Source organism: Passer domesticus, chromosome 3 (assembly GCF_036417665.1).
Source record: "Passer domesticus isolate bPasDom1 chromosome 3, bPasDom1.hap1, whole genome shotgun sequence".
NCBI classification, from domain to species: domain Eukaryota; kingdom Metazoa; phylum Chordata; class Aves; order Passeriformes; family Passeridae; genus Passer; species Passer domesticus.
Window position 1 is genome coordinate 111,413,880 of NC_087476.1, and position 19,519 is coordinate 111,433,398.

The 19,519-nt window shown below is 42.9% G+C and overlaps 1 long non-coding RNA gene across 1 annotated transcript in view; it reads left to right on the top strand.

Annotated features, from left to right (window-relative positions):
• The window catches only part of LOC135298241 (uncharacterized), a 50,745-nt gene continuing 31,226 nt past the window's right edge, over nucleotides 1–19,519 (top strand). The window contains exons 1-2 of the long non-coding RNA XR_010360258.1: nucleotides 1–110; nucleotides 320–388. This is a non-coding gene — a long non-coding RNA (uncharacterized LOC135298241). The remainder of the gene's footprint in view (nucleotides 111–319; nucleotides 389–19,519) is intronic.

Genomic DNA, 19,519 nt, shown 5'->3' on the forward strand with positions numbered 1-19,519 from the left:
CACTTGGAAATTTCTGCATTTCAAGAAAAGGAAGAAAATTCCCTCCAGTATGGAACTGCTTAGATTTCACTGGCAGTCTTTCAGTGTTTCTGTCAGTGCTTTGTCTCCTGGTAGGTACAACTCCTCTGTAAATGTCTCTCTCTAAAGTCCTTCAGGATACCCCCTAAAAGAATGTGGAGTTAATATGACTTGCAAATTGTTTTAACTGATTTGTTTATTGGGTAGCCAGGGCTTAGTTCATTCTCCTTGACAAAATGCAATCAGTTGCTTTGCATCATTCCTCATAAGCTACAGTTAGAATCTTCTTTTGTTTTTCCAGAGAAGGATCTGAACCCTGACCCCAGCAGCGCTTTGAAGTCTTCCCTGGCAGACAAAGATGAAGCTTGAGGTATCAAAATGTCCTGGGAGGGACGTGACCCTTCAGTGAACAGGGACCTGATGGGGTGGGCTTGTTGCACAGGGCTGGAGATGGGGAGGAGGGTGACTGCATGGGAGTGTGGCTGCTCTGCAGCCCCTGTAATTGCAAATTGCAGCTGAAAGCAGGGAGAAGCCAGGAGGATGTGTGGGGCAGTGTATAATTTTCTGGTGTCATTGCAGAAAATTAAGAAATGTGCTTTAATGGGGAAAAAGGTTTTATATTTGCATAAATACATGTGGATGCCCATGTGTTTCCTGAATCTAAAAGAGAAGGAGTTGAAGATTTCCACTATGGTATTTTGATTCCAAGAGAGACAGTGGCCTTGAAAAGAAGTAAAGAAACAAGGCTTACTGTGATTCTTTCTTCCTGTGAAACTTTCAGCAGAAGAAATAGAAAGTATGGAAAGGCAAATTAGAGGTTGTGATATAGGAGAAGATTAATTCAGATCACATAGCACATAAGGATGTTCCCAAAGTTCAGAACACTCTTTTAGGAACATCCCCACATAAAAAGGAAGCATCAAATGCCTTAACCAAACAAAATCAATCTTCATGACATGGCACGTCTGTGGGCATTTAACATCCTTGCTGCAGCATTGTAACTGCACTCTCCTGTTGCATGGATGTGTCCCAGATAAACATTTAATCTTTATTGAAGTGTAGGCTGTATGAAAGATGTTAAAAAAGACCCTGGGACTTTTTTTTTTTCTCAGAGAGCCAGTATACATGAGATAATGTCAGGTGTAAAGAAAAATTCTTATATTTGCAGTGAGAATATTTCAAGTGAAATGTTTCCATCTGAACCCAGGAAAAAGACAGAGGAATGATAACAGCAGATTTCTTGTCAGAGATCAGCTGTCAGAATGAACAGATAATACTTACTTAATGGCATCCAAAATAGAAATCCTCCAGATCAATCTGCACAGTCCCTATAAAAATAACAAAACCAGAAAAAATGAGTAATTAAATAGTTGAGAGGTTTACAGTAACAAAATGCAAGATGAAATAAGGCTCTGAGAGATTAACTAACACAGAACAGTCATTTTGCCTTTTCTCTCTTTATTTTCCTTCCACTCTTCTGCTTCTTCTTTTCATTTTTTTCCCTAAGGCAAATGCTAAGAATATTTCCCGTGAGTCATTTCAGACAGGTTAAGCAGATATCTAAGGAAACAGCCTTTGGTAAATCAAGTGGGATCATACAGGTAGAACTGGAATTCAGTGGCCTAGGCTGAATATCCCTTTGTAACTGAAAGGCTTTTCTTGTTCAGTCCCACAGATGCAGCATGGCAACAGGGATGTGACATATTGCTTATTTAGGGGCATGTGCCAGAAATTGTGAAGGGCAGATCAAGCCTTCTGAAAGAAAATCAAGCCAATTAGAATCTTGTCTCATGTTTAATTAACTTCAAACTCAGTCTCTTATTTCTAGGAAGGAGTGCTTGTGGGAATGGAGGTACTTGAATACCAAATCATCTTCCAAACCATTTGGAATTCAGTCTGATAAGAGTGGTTTTTGGCTGAGCTTTATTTTCAGCTAAATTCTAATGCAAGGTGCCAAGCAATACAAACCTGTACAAGCTGAAAAGAAAGAGGGAAACCCTACTGCTTTCTGATATTGAGCCAGTCAGTCCAGCTCCTATAATATCTGAACATCTCAATCTTTAATGTGTGTCACTTCCAAACTTCTATATAACTAAAATTTATTTTAAAGGTCAAAATCAACTTCTTAGAAGCCACTCAGAATGTGAGAATCCATTTCTAAGAAGAGTTTGCATGCATATAACAGGTGAAGATATATTGTAATATGCTAGGGTTTTTGTGATTTTTTTTAATTTATAAAATGTGTTTTTCCCAGGCTTACAACCAGCACAAAATCAAATATAATAAGTTGATAAAAAGCAGAACATCATCCATGACACTTCAGTCTGCCAGTTCTTATATTTTTCACCCACTTATGCTGTTCTCAAGACATCTTTTTGCCTAGGGAAAAACACAAGATTTATAACACACCAGGAAAGAAAAAAATCTAGTTCTTACCACACTAAGGTGAAAGCTCCAAGTAAAAGGATCATCTCCCAACATATCCTTATCCATGTTTATTTTAGTCTAATCTAAACTAGATTAGATTTTGTATATTTTTAGAGCATCTTCATCATAGTATTTGATCATTACCTCCTACAGACCACATATGGAAAGAAATACTCTGGTATATGGCTGGTAGATATTGAGGAACAAAATGGGAGTCCAAGAGGAATAAGCCTGGGTGGCTAATGCCATCTTTAACACTTAGAAGTAAATATTAAGTTCTGATCTTGCTTCAGGAAGATGCACACCTGAAGCCTGAGTGCTGCTGGCTAATAAATGAGGAGCAGAATGCACCCACATTTTTTAGTTGCCCTAAAGCTGTAGTGGAAACTTGTAGCTGATCTTCTGGGCTGTCGTGGGGTAGGTGGGTGGGGCAGAGCCAGAGAGGGGGATGAGTAGCTCAGGTGATACAAACCCCTCTGCTGTGTGTGTTTAATAAAGGGAGCACAAGGAGCATCTGCCTTGGCTGTGGGAGTGCCTGAGGAGCAGCTCTGAGGAGGCTCAGTCCCACTCACAGAATGAGCTGCATGGAGCACTTGTGCCCAGTTAGGATCTGGGGAGAGAGGTGCAGTGCAAATCCATAGGAATATCTTGGAATAATTTTTGGGCCTTTCACATTGTTGGCATGCAACAACTGAGTGAATGTGTCCTGCCTTTTCAATAGGCTGTGCAGGGCTGGGAAAGAAGCAGCCCTATCTAGTAATTTCCTTAATGAAACCTGAAAAAAAGATGAAGTTGGACTCTATAATGCCATGCTGACAAGTGATATAATATTCTTATTCATCTTTTAATCCTGTTCTTTCAGGTGTCTAATTTGGTGCTTCCCCTATTAACTTTCTCATTTCTTCCTGTGCAGTACATCAGAGGTCACTGTGCCTCTTGTTATAATATTTCCAGTTTATAAGAGGGCAGAGGGAGCAGAAAGTAACTACAAGGTAGTTCTGAATCTTTCATCTTCATTTCTAAATCCTGTAATTTCTTTAAAGTACATACTCTCCTTCTTTCTTACCACCAGAAACAAGAACTTATTTGAATGTCAAACAGGGCTTTAATGAATCTCATAAGATAATCATAACAGCAGCTGTCCAAATTAGTTTCTTTAAAAAATTCTGTATGATTTCACTTACATTTTTAAGTGCTAACTTGAGAGTTTGCCGTTTTCTTCCTCTCACACATCCCTTTGAAAACAGGGATGTTAATTTACTAGTTAATGCCTTTTAAGGGCTCCTGCACCCAAGATACTGAACACAGCTCCTCAAATGTGCCAGCTGAAATGGAGCACGTACCATTGAGGAGAGAGGCACTCAAGCAGCTCATATTGCAGTCATGACATTGTTGATATAAATATTTAGAAATGTCTTGAAATAATGTTAGTTACTGTTCAGCAAAGGTTGGCACCCCTAGAATGGTGATTACTAAATATTTTCATTCTTTTTTGGTTCAAGAAGGCCTAAAGGGTTTATTTACCCTCCTCTGAGGAAGCAATGAGCACATTCAGGGGCTTTTCCTGTACTATGCCCTTTAGAAGTCTCTCCTACGAAGAAGGGCAGGTGACAGTGAGTTGCAGTTTTCTTCTAACATCTGGGTGTCTTGTGCCTAGCAGATGCTTATGCCTTCCTTTGGGTATAGGAGAAGTCTGAGGGAGTTCTAAATTTGAGTCACTTAAGTCACACATACATCCCAGTCCTGAACTGAGGATGTACAGCCAACATCTGAGGCAGTTCCTTCATGTAGGAGTCCTAGCCCAACATCTCTGTCTGGTTCCCAAGTGACAACTCCTAACAGCAGAATTACTTTAGTGAGAAGCAAGGCAGACAGCCAGATTCCAGGCTGTTCACATTGCCTCCTCTTCTCCTGAGCCTGCCAAGGTACAAAGTCCTTGCATAACCCAAACACTGAACAGCAAGAGAGCAGGTCTCTCTAAGAGATGGAAACCTGCTTGCACACTGTAAAGGTAACATTAGGAGGCTTTGTAGTGATGCTACATGGGGATGCTTCCCATGACAATGTCCCTGCTTATCTGTTAACAGAAAAGGTAGCTGCAAAGCTTTAGCACTTCACTTCTGGCCAGCATTTCTGCAGTTGAGCTCTTAGCCTATTTATTTGTGTCTCCAAAACAAGTAGGAAGCAGCTTTCTCATAGTGCACTGATACTGTTACAATTTATCTTTAAAATTTTTTAAATGTATTTTGTGACAGGTTTGTCCTCACAATTTTCATTCCCAGTGTGATCATTTACACAAATGGGGACGTTTTTACTTCATGGGGACATTTTGTACTTCATTTTGTTTCCACCAGCTACTGAGGCTTCATCCTGATGTCTTGTGGGGCATCCCTCAAGTGTGCTGTGTTTCACACATGCTTTTCTCAGAAAAAAAAGAAGAATTTAGGGTTTTGTATTATCTCAAAGCTGGCTGTCTCTAGTCCTACTTCACCTTTTCCCTTCAATTGTTTCAGATTTGCAAGTAAGATGCCACTAGTAGCATAGGAAGGCTGCAGTCACTTCCAGCCTGTTCTCAGCACTGCCTACAGGCTGATGCAAATTGGCACATTTAAAGCCCAGGCAGACAGCAGCTGTGTAATCCAGTGGCATTTCCTTCTAAAATTTTCTGCACAGAAGAGGAGCTTGAAAGGAAGTAACAGTTTGGGGAGAAATCCAATTCCAGCCCCAGAGGCAATGCTACCCTGAGCAGTAAATCTTCTTGTCTGTGTCTACAGAACAAATCAGGAACTCCTGGCTTGCTGGCTCTGTCTCTGCAGCCAGGGAGGAGCCTGCAGACTTGCTGCCCCACTCCTCTGTATCAGAAACCTATTTGACCATGCTGCAATTCCTGCAATTGCCTGTCAGTGCACGCTCCAGGTTTTCTTTTCCACAGAAACCGGGACGCTGCCAATGAAGGAGGATGGGAGAGATGCTGTGTACCTTATTTCAACCTGACATGGCTTTAGGACATGAGCAGAAAACAATACCAGAGCCAGACACAGCTCTTTTTTTCTTTTTTTTTTTTCTTTCCCCGGATTGCTAGGTATCCAATAGTTTCAGGCAATCAGACAGTGTCTGATGTGAAAAACAAGCTCAAAAAAATCTGGAAGCATCTAATTCATGCAGAAAAGTACCTACTAAACTGGGGGGAAATAGAGACTTAAAGCTAGTCAGTGCTATAAAGTTACAGACACAGCTTCAAGGTAGCAATGCCTCCCATCTAATTCCAGCACAATCTGTCACTCAGCTTGGGAAAAGGCAGCATGAGCAACAGTCATTCAGAAGAAGAAAACACCAGCATCTATTGTGCCTGCACATCAGTATTGGAAGGATGATTTCTGCATGATTTCTTTCCTGAGATCCCTCTGGGGTTTTTTGCTATTCCTTTTTAGTAAGAATGGATCTGCTTCTAAATTTCCCATTAAAACCTTGTTTTTGATCAAAAATGCACTTTCTGCCACATGAGAAACTCTAAGGCACTAACAACTCTTTCACCAGGCCATGTAAAAAAAAGTCTTGTGTTTAGGGCTGCCCACCCTGAGCTTACTGTCCTTCAGCCTGTTGAGCTAGAAGGTTGAAGGCTGAATTTCTCCCCTGCCATCCTCCAGTCTCCCCATTCCCAATGACTGCTCCAACAGCAAAACAGGCTGTTCTGGCTTGGCTGAGTCAAGGAGATTGCTGTAGGTGGTGCGTGGCAGTGACATTTTGGGAGAAAGAGTCCAATGTGGGAGGCCAGACCAGAGAGGAGACACAGAAAGGCAGGCTGCAGCTCTCAGGAGATGTGGTTTCCCTGCGCAGCAAGATGTAATTTAACTTTGACTCAAAATAAAAGGCTGAAGGATTTTTCTCTCCCACCTCGCTTTTACATCACATGGGTATTTTTCTCTTTAGCAATATCTTCAGGCTTTCAGTTCCTCTACCCAGCTACAGCCTGTTCTGCTTCTGGGAAAATTTGGGGAAAGGAACTGCAAATAGAAAATACGTCTCCTTGTTTCTATCCACCTCTTCCCTCACATGCTTTGGTAAAAGAAAAAAGTGTAGCTCTTATATCTCTTTTTTTTTTTCCAAGTCCAGATTGCTTCCCTTAATGCTTTCTCTAGTGGTTTCAGCTACACTTTTTCCTTCAAGAAGAAATAAACCACTTCACATTTAAAAGTCACAAATTGTGGCTTCCATTTTGTCAAAAAGGCTGAGCTCCTTCCAGGTTTAGAAATACACTTAAATCTGCCAAGTTTTGTCAAACATTACCTTCCTTTAACAAGAAATAGTCATGCTTTTTGGATTGAAGAGAAAGAGGAGAAGCAGCCATTCAAGTGCCTTTTATAAGAGGGAACGTTCTGTATTTTCTTGGGTGCAGACATGGGGGAGGAGGAATATGGAGAGAAAAAAAATAAAAAAGAAAAGAGCAGACAGAAATACCCAGCTGAGGGCCAATCTGAGTTTATAACTGGTATCAGATTCTGCCAGTCTTACTCGTGTAGTGCAATTCCTATTGATTTCTGGAGGTTCCTCACAGGGTAAGCTAATGTTTAACATAAATAAGGGTTACTGAATCTCACCCTTGAGAAGTAGGGGTCAGGAAGCTCTTATCAATTGAACTGCTCTATTCCTGACTGGCAAGCCTGTTCAATTCAGGGTTAATTAACTGATTCCTTAAAGTGGAAGTGTTGTGGAGGAGCATGATCATTGCCATTTATATTCATTCTAATATGGTGTATTCCAACTCCCTGTCCATCAGGTCTTACTGAGAGTGATCTGGTGAAGGAGATTGAAAAGTCTTTGCAAAATGATCTTGAATTCTGCCAGATACTCTTAGTTTAAGTTGTCTGGTAGTGCCAGATCAGATGAAGTGTAAAAGGCAATAATGCACATATTTTTTATTCTAGCTTATTATTAAGCTTGTGTGATACAAACCCCCATCACTGCTGCTTGCTCACTTTTTTACGTCAACCTTTGCTACTTATCCCACTCCAATGTGCAGGAAAGAAGCTTTGATTTGAATTTCACTAAGATGCCATGCATCTTAATAATGCTCTGGAGTGATTGGCATGGAGTCTGGATGCCAGGGCTGGATGCAGCAATGCTGCCAGGAGGCAGTGCTGCAGACAGGGACCCAGCCACTCTGTCCACGTGTCCTTTCCCTGTGTCTTGCAGTGCTTGAATGTACTCATTTGTTCACATTTTCCTCTGTTCGTTAATGCATTCTGTCCTTAAAATTCAGTTTTTTAAGATAGTCATGTGTATTGTCTAGTTGAAAGATTAATCACAAGGAGGTGCTTGAGGTGGGAAGGCTTTACCGGAGTGGGGCTACATGCTGTCAGCTAGTCACTCTTAATGGCAATTTCCAGTAGGTCCCCTAGCTTTTGGAAGTGACATCCCCTGGCTTTTGGAAGTGACATTTGGAAGTGACATCCTCTAGCTTTTGAAAGTGACATCCCCTGGCTTTTGGAAGTGACATTCAGCCAGACACGTGCAAGCCTCGCAATCTACCAAACGCTGCAAAGTGCAAATATCAACATAAATGCATATTAAGTTGCTGTGTGTTAGCTCTTAACTGAAATAGAGAGTGGGGCTTCCAGCAGAGGCAGACAAATAGCATTGATTTACACTGCCTTGAGGATTTGGCCCATCACCATCTCCTTATACCCTTCTTGGAGGAACTGCAAACTGGATGGAGGCTTTTCCTGTAACATGGCAAGTTGTAACATGCTGACTAGTAGTAAATCTGGAGAATCTTTCTCAAAAAATCATTCTTCTGGATAGCTGATTCCTCAGGTGAGAGCTACTTATTTAGTTAAATCCTCCATCCTAGTCCTACCTCTCAGGTACATCTTCCTTCTCAGCTATTTTACTTTGAAATCAAAGTGGATTTGGAAGAACAGCTTTGGTGATGCAGGATATCTGTGTGTCTGATCAGTCTGTCTTTTGGAGGATTTCCTGGACCAGCTGCACCCTCACTGTGCTGAGCAGAGCAAGGCCCTCCCTGGCAGCACCTCCCTCCCAGCCTGCCCATGTGGAGAAGGGGCAAAAGCCACTCCCAGCACTTTCTGAGGAGCTCTAGTGTTACTGCACAAGTGCAAAACAAAGCAAAGCATGTGAAATAACACGAATGCTTCCAGAATATGTCAGCCTTCCTGTCAAAGGGGGAGTACCTGCTCTGTGCCCACAGTGTGCCGGGGTAAGGGCCATGTGCTGAGCACCCTGTGTGCTGTGGCCACCCCAGCAGCTCCCAAGTGCCTCCTGAAGTACTGCTGGTGGTTTTATCTGCTTGAGAAGCTGATTTTGTTTGTAGCATAATTTGATGGCAGTTTTCTTGGGCGTTTTTGCTGCTCTAATAAGTATGCTGTGAGTACATCTGCAAGCATTCATATGTTAAGATAAAATTACTGGTGGTGCTCATCTCCCCCTGTGCTACTGCTTCTACCTCCAGTAAATGCTTGTGTGCTTGCATGCCCATGTACAGCATGTGCACAGCACCTGATCCTGCTTCTTAATTATTTTTAGCCCAATTCCCAGAGTTGTTCTGCTTCCTGCTGATGAATGGGAAATTCTAGTAGTGCTGTTTCATTTCACCAGCCTCTCAAGTGTAGAAATTATGGTAAATTTGAGAACAAGTGAGATTAGATTGATAGTTACACCTCCTTCTTTAATTAGCCAACCATGGGATCTGTGGAGATAAGGGAGGGGAGTAAGAATTTACCATGGTGAGAGAGCTGGAGGTTCTTTCTTTTCTGTCCTTTCTTGTCCGTCTGTTCTCACTGACAGTAGCCCCTTTGGTGGTGTGGGGTTTATTTACAGCTGCCCTGCCTGTGCTACATCAATGGTTTCCCTGACCTTGGCTCACTGATTATGCAACAGAGCGTTGTAAATTATCTTGTCACCAGAATCTCTATTTAGGCAAGTATAATCACTTCCTTGTAAGATCCCAGGCCTGGTGTACAGAAACAAAAAAAATTCTACTGCATAATAATGAGTGCAGCGCCCTGTTAGGGATGAAAAAGCCCTTCTGCCGTATGGAAAACTACCACGTACTGGCTCTGGGAACGTCAGGAATCAGTGCAGAGAGCTTGGCAATCCTTGGCAAAAAGGTGTAAATTACAGTCTGTGGTAAATGCAGCTTGCCCATCCTTTCTTTGGTGCAGCGCTGAGCCTCTCCGTGCCTGGCTGCAGTGACACTTGGCAGCGCCGCTGCAGGCTCCACACCACGGGCTGCCTTCTTCTCTCATCAATGGCACTTGCAGCCTGGTTTTTCCACAGGCATGGCACTGAAACGTGGGGTGCTGGCTCTTGGCGATGCATCGGAGGGGCGGGGCGGAGCGCTCTGCTTGCTCCCAGCAAATGCCATTATGGAGATGAGGGATCGAGTGGCCGCAGGTGCACACATGTGCATACTGATTCCTGCAAGGATATCTGTCCTCGCCTGGCTTTGCCAGCTGGGCTGCAGGAGATGTCAGAGGGACGGACTGGGGTTTTGTGTTGCTGAAATGGCTCCCGAGGTATTAAAGAGTCTTTTTCCCAGCCCCGCGGCCGAAGAAGAAGCTGAGATGTGCTGCTTTTCAAGGTTGTTTATTTTTCCTTATCTATAACATTCTTTTACTGACCCACAGAGGTCTGCCTGGCAGGTTGGTTCATGGCACACTGACCGACCTTGGAGGTGGTGTTAATATTTTATACTAAAAACTACGTGTACTTTATTTACCATTATTTTCCAATACCTATCACCTATGTTAGACTGTCTGTCTCTACTCTAAACCAATCCAAAAGTGCCACCATCACAGCAAAAGATGGAGGCTAAGAAGAAGCAGGAGGAAGGACAGGACATGCCCAAATCCCTCCATCTTGCCTCCTGAACCCCCGTTCTAAAACCCCAAAATTCTACTTTTCACCCTGTGACAAATTAACCAGCATTCTACTTAAACTCTCGTGGCTTGTACATCTTCATACAAAGCTGGTAATTTTTTCCATGGGTTAAAATCGAAGGCACAGGTGTCTTTGACTCCATGCCAAAGTCTCTCTGAGCCCCCTGCCAGGGTCTCGAGTCCTCCAGGGCAGTCAGAGGAATGTCCTGGGTTCCGACAGGGTGGGTTCTGAGCGGGGTGGCTGTGTCTGGTGAGCTCTGGATCCATTTCAGATGCAGCACAGCTGCTCATGGCAGACCTGTTCCTGTGTTTGTTTCACTTCAGCTGAGGATTACGCCTTCCCTTCTTGTATCTCAGGATGATGGGAATTGTCCCTCCCACGAAACACCTCTTCGGTACCTCGCCAGACCAACTCATCAGCAGCTCCCTCCAAACCCTTGAATGTAAAACCTTGGGCTGCTGAATTGTTATTACTCTATTTGAGGGGACCACACTGTCTTGTTCTTACTCCAAACATTTTACAATTAGTCCTCCAGCACAATACCTTCTCCTCTCCCTCTCCATAGTAACAGGGGATTTTTTGTATATTTCTTAGGAATGTAGTTAGCATTCGCTGAATAAACCCAGAAAGCAATATTTCACATAGAATAATTATGAATATGTATTTACTTGAATAAGCTGTTGATTTTGCATGAATTCTGCACACTGTTTCTTAGGCAAATATGCTAATGATTGATGTGTGAAAATTTACTTTATTTTGGGCTTGTCAGACTAACTAACACAGTGATCCAAATCCAGAAAATTGTTTCCTTACGCCTAAGGAACCATAACAATTACAGGAATATTCCAGGGAAGTTGATTACTAATACATCAAACCCTTCTCTGTGGATATGATGATTTTGCAGCAATATTTCCAAACAAGATTTACTTTGCTGCTGTCTCTTGGCATTGGTATTCAATCAAGTCCTCATGGCTGTATCAGCTGTACCAGGAGACCAATGGCATTAGAATCCTTTCACATGGCTTCTGTGACAAAACCTGGGGACAACACCGTGGGCAGTGATGCCAGTGGGCACCGAAAGGGGCAGTGCCAGAGGGCCGTGGCCATCTCAGCAGGCACTGGGAGCAGTGGGTGTTGTTTACCTGAACTTCAGCCAGGCTTTTGACAGCCTCCTGTAGTATTCTGGGTGCTGAGCTGGAGACAAGGGGACTGAGTGTGAGGATTTGTGAAGGAATTTTGAATGAGTTAGAGATTTAGATGATCTCTGAGTTGCTTTAGACGATGTGATTTATTTTTCCTATCTTCTGCATAGGCAGGAAGGGTGAGTTTGGCTCACCTCTTCACCACGTGGCTCAGAAAGCCACAAGACCTCTAGTTACAAGACTTTTTCAAGATTTATTAACCAGTAAAACAATGCCAACAAGGATATTGATGGTTTTGACCCAATCCTTAAACATTTTGTCTTATGGACTCATGCTACAGTGTAAGCTTTCTTAGCCAATCACGTTATGACACACAAACCTACACAGTACTGTACTCTAAAACTCTAAACTCTAAACTTTCCTCCACTTAGCTTAGCACGTCTGCTTTAAACTATAAATCCACACTCTCGCTTCCAGCACCTAAGTTTGGAAGCCTTTTCCAAGGTCTCAGATCAAATCCTGTGTTTAATTCTAGGCTTTGGCTTACAGGCCCAAAGTTCTGAGAGTTCCCTGCATTTTGGATTCCAGCACTGAGCAGGAGGGTAAGATGAGTGGAAATTGACTGGGCCACAGGGCTCCAGGTGTTCCGTGCAGCAGATCAGAGCTGAGGTAGTGACTGGTTACTGGTGGTGCTCCTCAGGGTTCACTGCAGGGTCTGATGTTATCCAATGTCTTCATCAAAGCTGGACAATGGAGTGGGATGGAACCCCTCTCCAAGTTCACTGATGACCCAAAACTTGTGCAAGAGTCGGCGCACTGAAGGCCAGGACATTGAAGAGGGATGACAGCTGGCTGGAGAAATGGGTTCAGAGAAACTTCACATAGTCCAATAAAGGCAAAGTTCTGCACCCAGTAAGGAATAATGTCCTGCAACAGCATGGGCTGGCTCTGCTAGAAAGCAGCTTTCAGGGCAAGACCCAGGGGTCCTGGTAAACAGCAAGTCTGGTGGTGAGGCACTGGCACAGGTTGTCCAGAGCCTTTGTGGCTGCCCCATCCCTGGAAGTGTTCTAGGCCAGGTTGGGTGATGCTTTGAGCAGCCTGGTGTAATGGAAGATATCCCTGCCCATGGTGGGGGATTGGAATGATGTGATCTTTAAGGTCCCTTCCAACTCAAACCATTGTATGATTCTGTGCTGGGTCAAGTTCAGCAAAAACCACCAAGATGCTCAGGTTGCTGGAGTGTATGGAGTACAAGGACAGGCTGAGGAAGCTGGTTGTTCATCTGGAGAAGAGATGGCTCAGGGAGTATCTGATTGCTCCCTGTAACTACCTAATAAATGATTATAGACAAGATGGAGCCAGATTCCTCTTGGTTGTGCACTGTGAAAGGCAAGGGGCAGTGAACCCCAGCTGCAGCAAGGTGGATCCCAGTTAGATATAAGGAGAAAAACTTCATGGTAAAGAAGATCCAGTGCTAGAATAAGTGCTCAGAGAGGTTGTAAGCTCTCCATTCTTGGGTATGCTGAAAACCTATCTGGATAAGGCCCTGAGTACCCCCATCTCACTTCAAAGCTGACCCTGTTTTGAGCAGGAGTATGGACCAGACATGAAAGCTGCCTTCCAGCTTATTTTATGGGGAGTTTATAGCGAACACTTCTAGTGGATTTTGCACTTGGAAAACTACTCCTTTTATCTGTATTTTGGATATCTTTCATGTCACAGTAAAATTCACCAGAAAGGCATCCAAAGAATGGGAGTTTTGCCAAAGAAAATGAGTGCTGAGACTAATTTGTATCATGACAGTCTGGCTATGAATTTATAATTGCATTGCTCTAAGCCCTGACTGGTTCCATACCTACGGTTCTCTGTAGCCGAACATTAATCACCAGCTTCTAGGGATGAAAACCTTCCGGAGCTTTCATCCCCAGCTTGTGGGGGATGCAAGCTGTGCCCTTCAGTGGGCAGCCACAGTCTCTGGCTCTGTGTTTGCAGCCTGCCTGCCTGCACTGAGCAGCCTGTGCATCCCCACGGAGGGCTGGAGATCTGCGACCGCTCTTCAGAGCAAGCATCAGGAGCCAAACGTGCAGCCCGGGTGTCTCCCACATCAGCTGCATGTGGAGAACTGTGCAGAGAGCTCCCCAGCTGTCCTGGATGTTAGTCATCAGGGATTGTGCTGCTGACACAAATGACACCAAGATTTCACAGCTCCCTTCCCTTAAACACGTGCATTCAAATCCTAGAGGCAGTGTTTAACGCAAAAACAAGTACAACAAGCAGGTTTGCACAAAACCACTACTTTTTTTGGTGCTTTTCTCTTTGAAATGTGAATGGGTCTTTGCAAACTGAATTTAATTTTTCAGTCCTGATGATAAACCAGAAATAACTATATTAATGTGAGTTTGTATCTGGAGGAGCATGCCTTGCACTTTGCTCAGCCATTTCAGTGGCAGAGCACCTATTCTTGCAGTTCTCTGCCTGATGTGCTCAATGAAGCATACACAGAGAAGTGCCCCAAATTGTTTAAGATGCTTTCTTAAGCCCACAAAAATAATTTTAATTTGTTTGTATGGCAAACAAATATGTAAGAGGAATTAAACTAGTGGGTAGCTGTATGTTACAAGATTTTTCAGCATTGCTCTATTAATGTGACTGATTGAGTACAAGATGTGTTGCTTGCCATTTCCTGGAATAAAAAAATGAGCTGTTGAGTCTTAATGTGCTATTCCAATTATGGTTATAAAATACTGAATCAAGTCTTTCTTAAAAAAAAAAAAAAAAAGAGAACCATTTGGAATTAAACAGTTCAACAGAATTAATAATGATTCCAGATGGGCCTGTATTTGGCACTAAGAAGTGTGTGAAAGGAAACATTTTCAACCAGAAGCTTGAATGATTTATAAGAGTTCTTGAGAGATTTTTCTCTAGTAAAGATGCCCTTCCAGCCTCTGCACATTTGGAGCTAACAAAGGAAGTGACACTCAGTGAGTGAAAACCTTGGCATTGGTGAAAACCACACATATGTTCACAAGCAGAAGTGCCCGAAATAGCACAATTAGCAAAGCCAGGTTCTTGACACACTCTCAGCTCCTTGTTTCCCTATGAGTAAAAGAGGAAGAGTAGCAGTTCCTCACCTTGAAATGGTACTGAAAATAGGAAATCTTTTGTGACTGTGGGGTAAATAGAAACCATAATACTGATACCTGTAGCAGTATAGTGAGAATAAAAGTGACTTCTGCAAGTTAAACCTTTTCTTAGGTCTGAGAGAGACAAGACACTGAGCCAAAAAGAGAAAATTCTGTGTTTGACAACAATTATTTTAGTATCTTGTATTGGGCAGACTTGGGACTACTGGAAGCAGCACAAGGCAGAGTTACAAGATCTTATCCAAAAATGAACACTGTCTAATGAACTGGCTAATTGTCTCCCCGTTCCATAACATTCCTGTAATAACCACAAAGTATTTAGCAGCCATTTAACATTCTTAAATGCAAGTCAATAGTTGGAGTTAGCAAAAAAAAGTTAGCATTGAATGGTCAATCAGCCTCTTTACTGGTCACCATGATTCATGGATTACATCAAACAGAGAAACAAGGAAACAGATTACTCACACTTCATGTATTACATCAAATCAATTATTAATAGACAGCTGGGTATCTGACTGCCTTTTACTCTGTTGTGAACTTGTGGGAATGATGAGCAGCAAAGTAGAAGTTAATAGACTGCCCCAAACCACTTTTTTACCAATTACAGTATTAGCCTGGTGTTAGTTAATGGAAATTACTGAACTTTGCATCCTGCCTCTTCTGTGATTTACAGCCCATTCCTTGATCAAGACTTTAGGGAGGATGTCTTTTGCAGGGGGAGTGGAAATGACAACATATGGCTTCTATCTCATATTACATCCATTTGTAACCTGCAGATTTAACTTCTTTTCTTCCTATACAGGAGGCATCCCCTCCTCCCTCTGCCTTGTTGCAGCCAGATCCCAATGCCACAGAATCTGTCCTTGCCAAATTCCTCCCTTTTATTCCCATGTCCCTTTCCTTTATTTCACCACTTTAACACTTTCTGTCTGCTAATGCCAGTCTTTCTTTGCACATAAGACTGCCCAATTATTCATAATTTCTGGGCCCAGGTTCAACAAGTCTGTTTGAAGATGATAGTTACTCTGCACACACAACTTCAGGCTCCCGAGAGTTCATCCTTTTTAGTGAATAAATGGCATTTTTCTTTACCTGGTTTAAAATGTTCCAAAAATATTCCACACACAAGTGATTGGATTCCATCTTTTCCTGGAGCCATCATGCGCTGACAGTCCCATGGCTTTATCCTGTGAGTGTCATGATCCTCATTAAAATTCAAAGGCAGATGCATTGTGATCAGCAATTTCATTCACTAATTCCAGTTGCTGAAAATAGCCAAAAATTAACCTTTAATGTTTCATTTTTAATTGCATCTTAGTGGTTAAGCAGCGTATCTCTACTTTCTATTAATTCTAAATTAAGAAATATTGAAACTGATCCTTTCACTTCCTGAATTTTTGAGGCCTTCAGTTCTTTCCCCTTTATAGCTGCTTGGCCTTGGGGAAAAAAACCAAAATACACCCAAACCTTGCAGGCTGCATATTTCCCTGCTGTCTATGTACTCTGTGCTCTGCAGGTTGTGCTCCCTGCTCTCTTCTTCTTCAGGTGCTGTGAGCACAGGCACAGCTTCTCTTCATCCTCACCATGAATTTATCCCTTCTATAGGGGTTCACAAGGTTGCTGAGTTCCTTCTTGTTCTTGCTTGTTTTGTGCTTTTGCTAAAAAGATTGGTAGAGAATCTGATCATGTGCTTTTCCTTCTCTCTGCCTTATTCATCAGCCTCTGTGGAGTGAAATGTATCGTGTTGTCCACAGCTCTGTAGCTTTTCCATTCATGCAGTATGTTCAGATGAATCTGACTTTCTAGTGTTTAAACCAAAACTCATCCAGGCAGATGGAAAAATTTCTAATTCCCTCAGTTTCTGGGCCTCATAAACTTGGCTTGTCTCTGCAAGTCCTTGCACCTTTTGTATAATTATTTATAACTTTGCAAAGTCATTAGAAAGTTTTCTAAATGTTGCCCAAATGAAATATCAGTGTTTCACACCCCCTCTGTGGAGCTGTAAATGAGGTAGAAAACTCAGATTTTTTTTTTTTCTGCTGAATAAAATAATACTGAAGATTTTGAGTTAATGTTGGGCTTAGGCAGGCAGAGCAAAGCACCAGCAACTGCCTAGGAAATACAGGGAGAAAAGCCAAACCTCATAAACATTTCCTTTCAGGGAAAATAGGTTTTAAAACAATGTAAATAAAGACATTACCAAACCCATGTTTTTCTTCTAGGACAGCACCATGGTGAAAGGATGGTTTTTTCCATTTAGGAAATAAAGGAATCTGTGACAAACTATCAAAAACGATCCGAAGCAATCTGGACAAGAATAGGAACAGTCAAATTAAAATTAACCTTTTTTTTTTTTTCTTTTTTTAGAATTGTAGGAGCTGTCTGTGGGGTTTAGTTTTGTTGGTTTTTTTGGGGTTTTTTTGGGGTTTTTTTCTTTTTTTTTGCTTTGAAGGCCTCATTTTCTGCCAAAAGATCAACTTCAACAGAATTTTCAACCTATGCTTTTGTACATGTTTCCATAAAATAGCAGATGCTAATGCTAGCATTAGCTAGCTAACATCTTCTATTTATTCACAAAAACAGCTTCAGATTTGAATGAGCCACCAGGGAAAATACAGCCTTGCTGCTGCTCCTTGCTAAGAGCCTTCCTGCCTTTTTCCTGCCTTTTTCCTGCCCCAGCCCATGATAAAGGTACGAGTTGGGACTTGAATCCTGCAAGACCCTGTGGCAGGCTGGATTAGTCACTTATTGATGGCTGTGTTGCAGCAGTGTGACACAAGCTTCAGGTCTGCACCTGCATGGCATTACTTCATTTTTGGGATATGTCCTCCTAGCCTTAACAACCCCTTTCAAAGCGTGAGAGGCTTTTATCCATTCCCTGCTGACTGGGAAAGGAGAGGGTATTTCCCAACCCATTCCTTGGTCTCTAACATATCCTTGCTGCCCCAGTGGGAGGATCCCAGGGAGGAGAAATTAAAATGAGGGAAAAGGCTGTAATTCTAATGTAGATCCTGCGTCATTAAATAACTACCTGGGCTTGCAGGCACACAGCACCTGTGGGAAAGGAAAAGCTACAAACACAAAATGATTGGTTTTTAGGTATGATTTTTCTTCTTAAAGCACAATTTTGCAGCAGAGCCGCCCGTATTTCTGCTGTGCCGGAAAAAGGCGTTTGAATGAACTGGCAGATTCTAAAGCCCTCTAGAAGGGGAAGCTCACTTCTGCTTTCCCAGTTGCCTAGGTGATTAACATGAGACAAACACAGTTCTTCCTATGGTTAGTCTTAAATCCATAAAACAAAGGGCTTCTTGGCTTTGTGTTGCAAGATGTGAAGGTGTTTCAACAGCAGGATTTCGCAAGAGCTGTGCCCTCCTCCCGTCCCTTTGCTTGGATGGCGTTTCTGCTGTGAAGGTCACCTTCGAGTCACTGTCTGAGCACCCTCCAAGCTGTCTTGGGGCCAGGAGGGGACCCTGTCCCTGGGGGCAACCAAGTTCAGGGGTGTGTGCCTGTATGTAAAGCTCCCGGTGGTTACAAATACCAAGTCACACTCAAATTCTCTTTGATGCAATTAATTCCCTGTAAGCGCCAGAGCAGCAAAGGTGGCTGGCCGTGAGAAAGGGCTGATTGCCGGGCTGGAAATAACAACCCCAGGCTTCTGTCTCTCACCAAACTGTGCAGCTCTGGGCTCTGGTTTCAGCTGATTTCTAATCCTCCTGCTGTCCTCCCCCTGCCGTGTCTGTTTGGAGAGAGGTCCTTTGTGGCAGGGATGGCTGTCCCTATAGCGTTCTCTCAATCCGCCCCGCTCCCCAAGGATGGCTCCCAAGCACAGAGCCTCCGGAGCAGGCTGCTGGGGCAGAAAGCATCCCGTGGGCTGCTTCACAAAAGCCGGTTCACAAAATGTGGGATGGTTCAGAAAAACTGTGGGCTTCCTTCTCCTTTCTAAGGATTTCAGGCTGCTCCTAAAGCAGCGTCACCAGGAGACATGGAAATGCTGCTGCTCTTCTGTGACAGATCAGGAAAGGGAGCTCCAAAAATGTGGAATGAGCTTCTCCGCCTTACATAGCAAGCAAGCTTTTTCTGCCCCTTTCTCCTCCCCCAGTGCAGTACCACAAAGAGACAAAACCTTTTTCAAGACAAAAAATTGCCTGCATGGCTTCAAGATTTTTCCTCCTGCTTCCTCTCCCTCTTCCTGGGCTGGCAGAAGCTGCCACATCTGCAGATCTGTGCTTCCTTTAACGTCTTCACTTTCTTCCATGATTGTCTGCTGACCTCTGGAAATTCTCCAGGGATTACTGGAGCAAATTTTAGCAGGGGAAAAAATGGTCTCTTCTTTACAGAGGCAGCCACTGCATGTGTGTGTTATGCCTAATCCATGTTGAGGTTATAAACATCTGCAGCCACCTAGCCCTATTTACCCACAAATTAGGAATTTTTTTGTCGGACTTGAACATCAACACATTGATAGTAATCGGGTTTTTTTTTTAATATTGATTTTTTTTTAAATTGGGAAGCAAAAGAACATTATCAGTCTTCATTTAACCTCTCAGCTTCATGGTGGAAGAGACAAAATGTCACAGGATCTATTCTAAAGATGGGCAAGTAGAGGTGAGGGATTACAATGCGATGTGATTATCACATCACATCTGGGATTACAATTTGTCTGGCTCCTGGGTAAATCAGAGATGAGGCTGGAGGGATTAAGCTGGTGATGCTTGGGCTAAAGTAGCCCAAGCATCACCAGCTCACTATCCAGGAGGGGAAACCATTCTCCTTCAGGCCAAAAACTTTCTATTACACTGCAGAGCAAAATGGAGTGCTGCCTTTTCCATCCTGTGCGTTGTGCATGAATTTGAAGCTGCTTCAAAAAAAGAAGGTTAAAAAAAAAAAAAA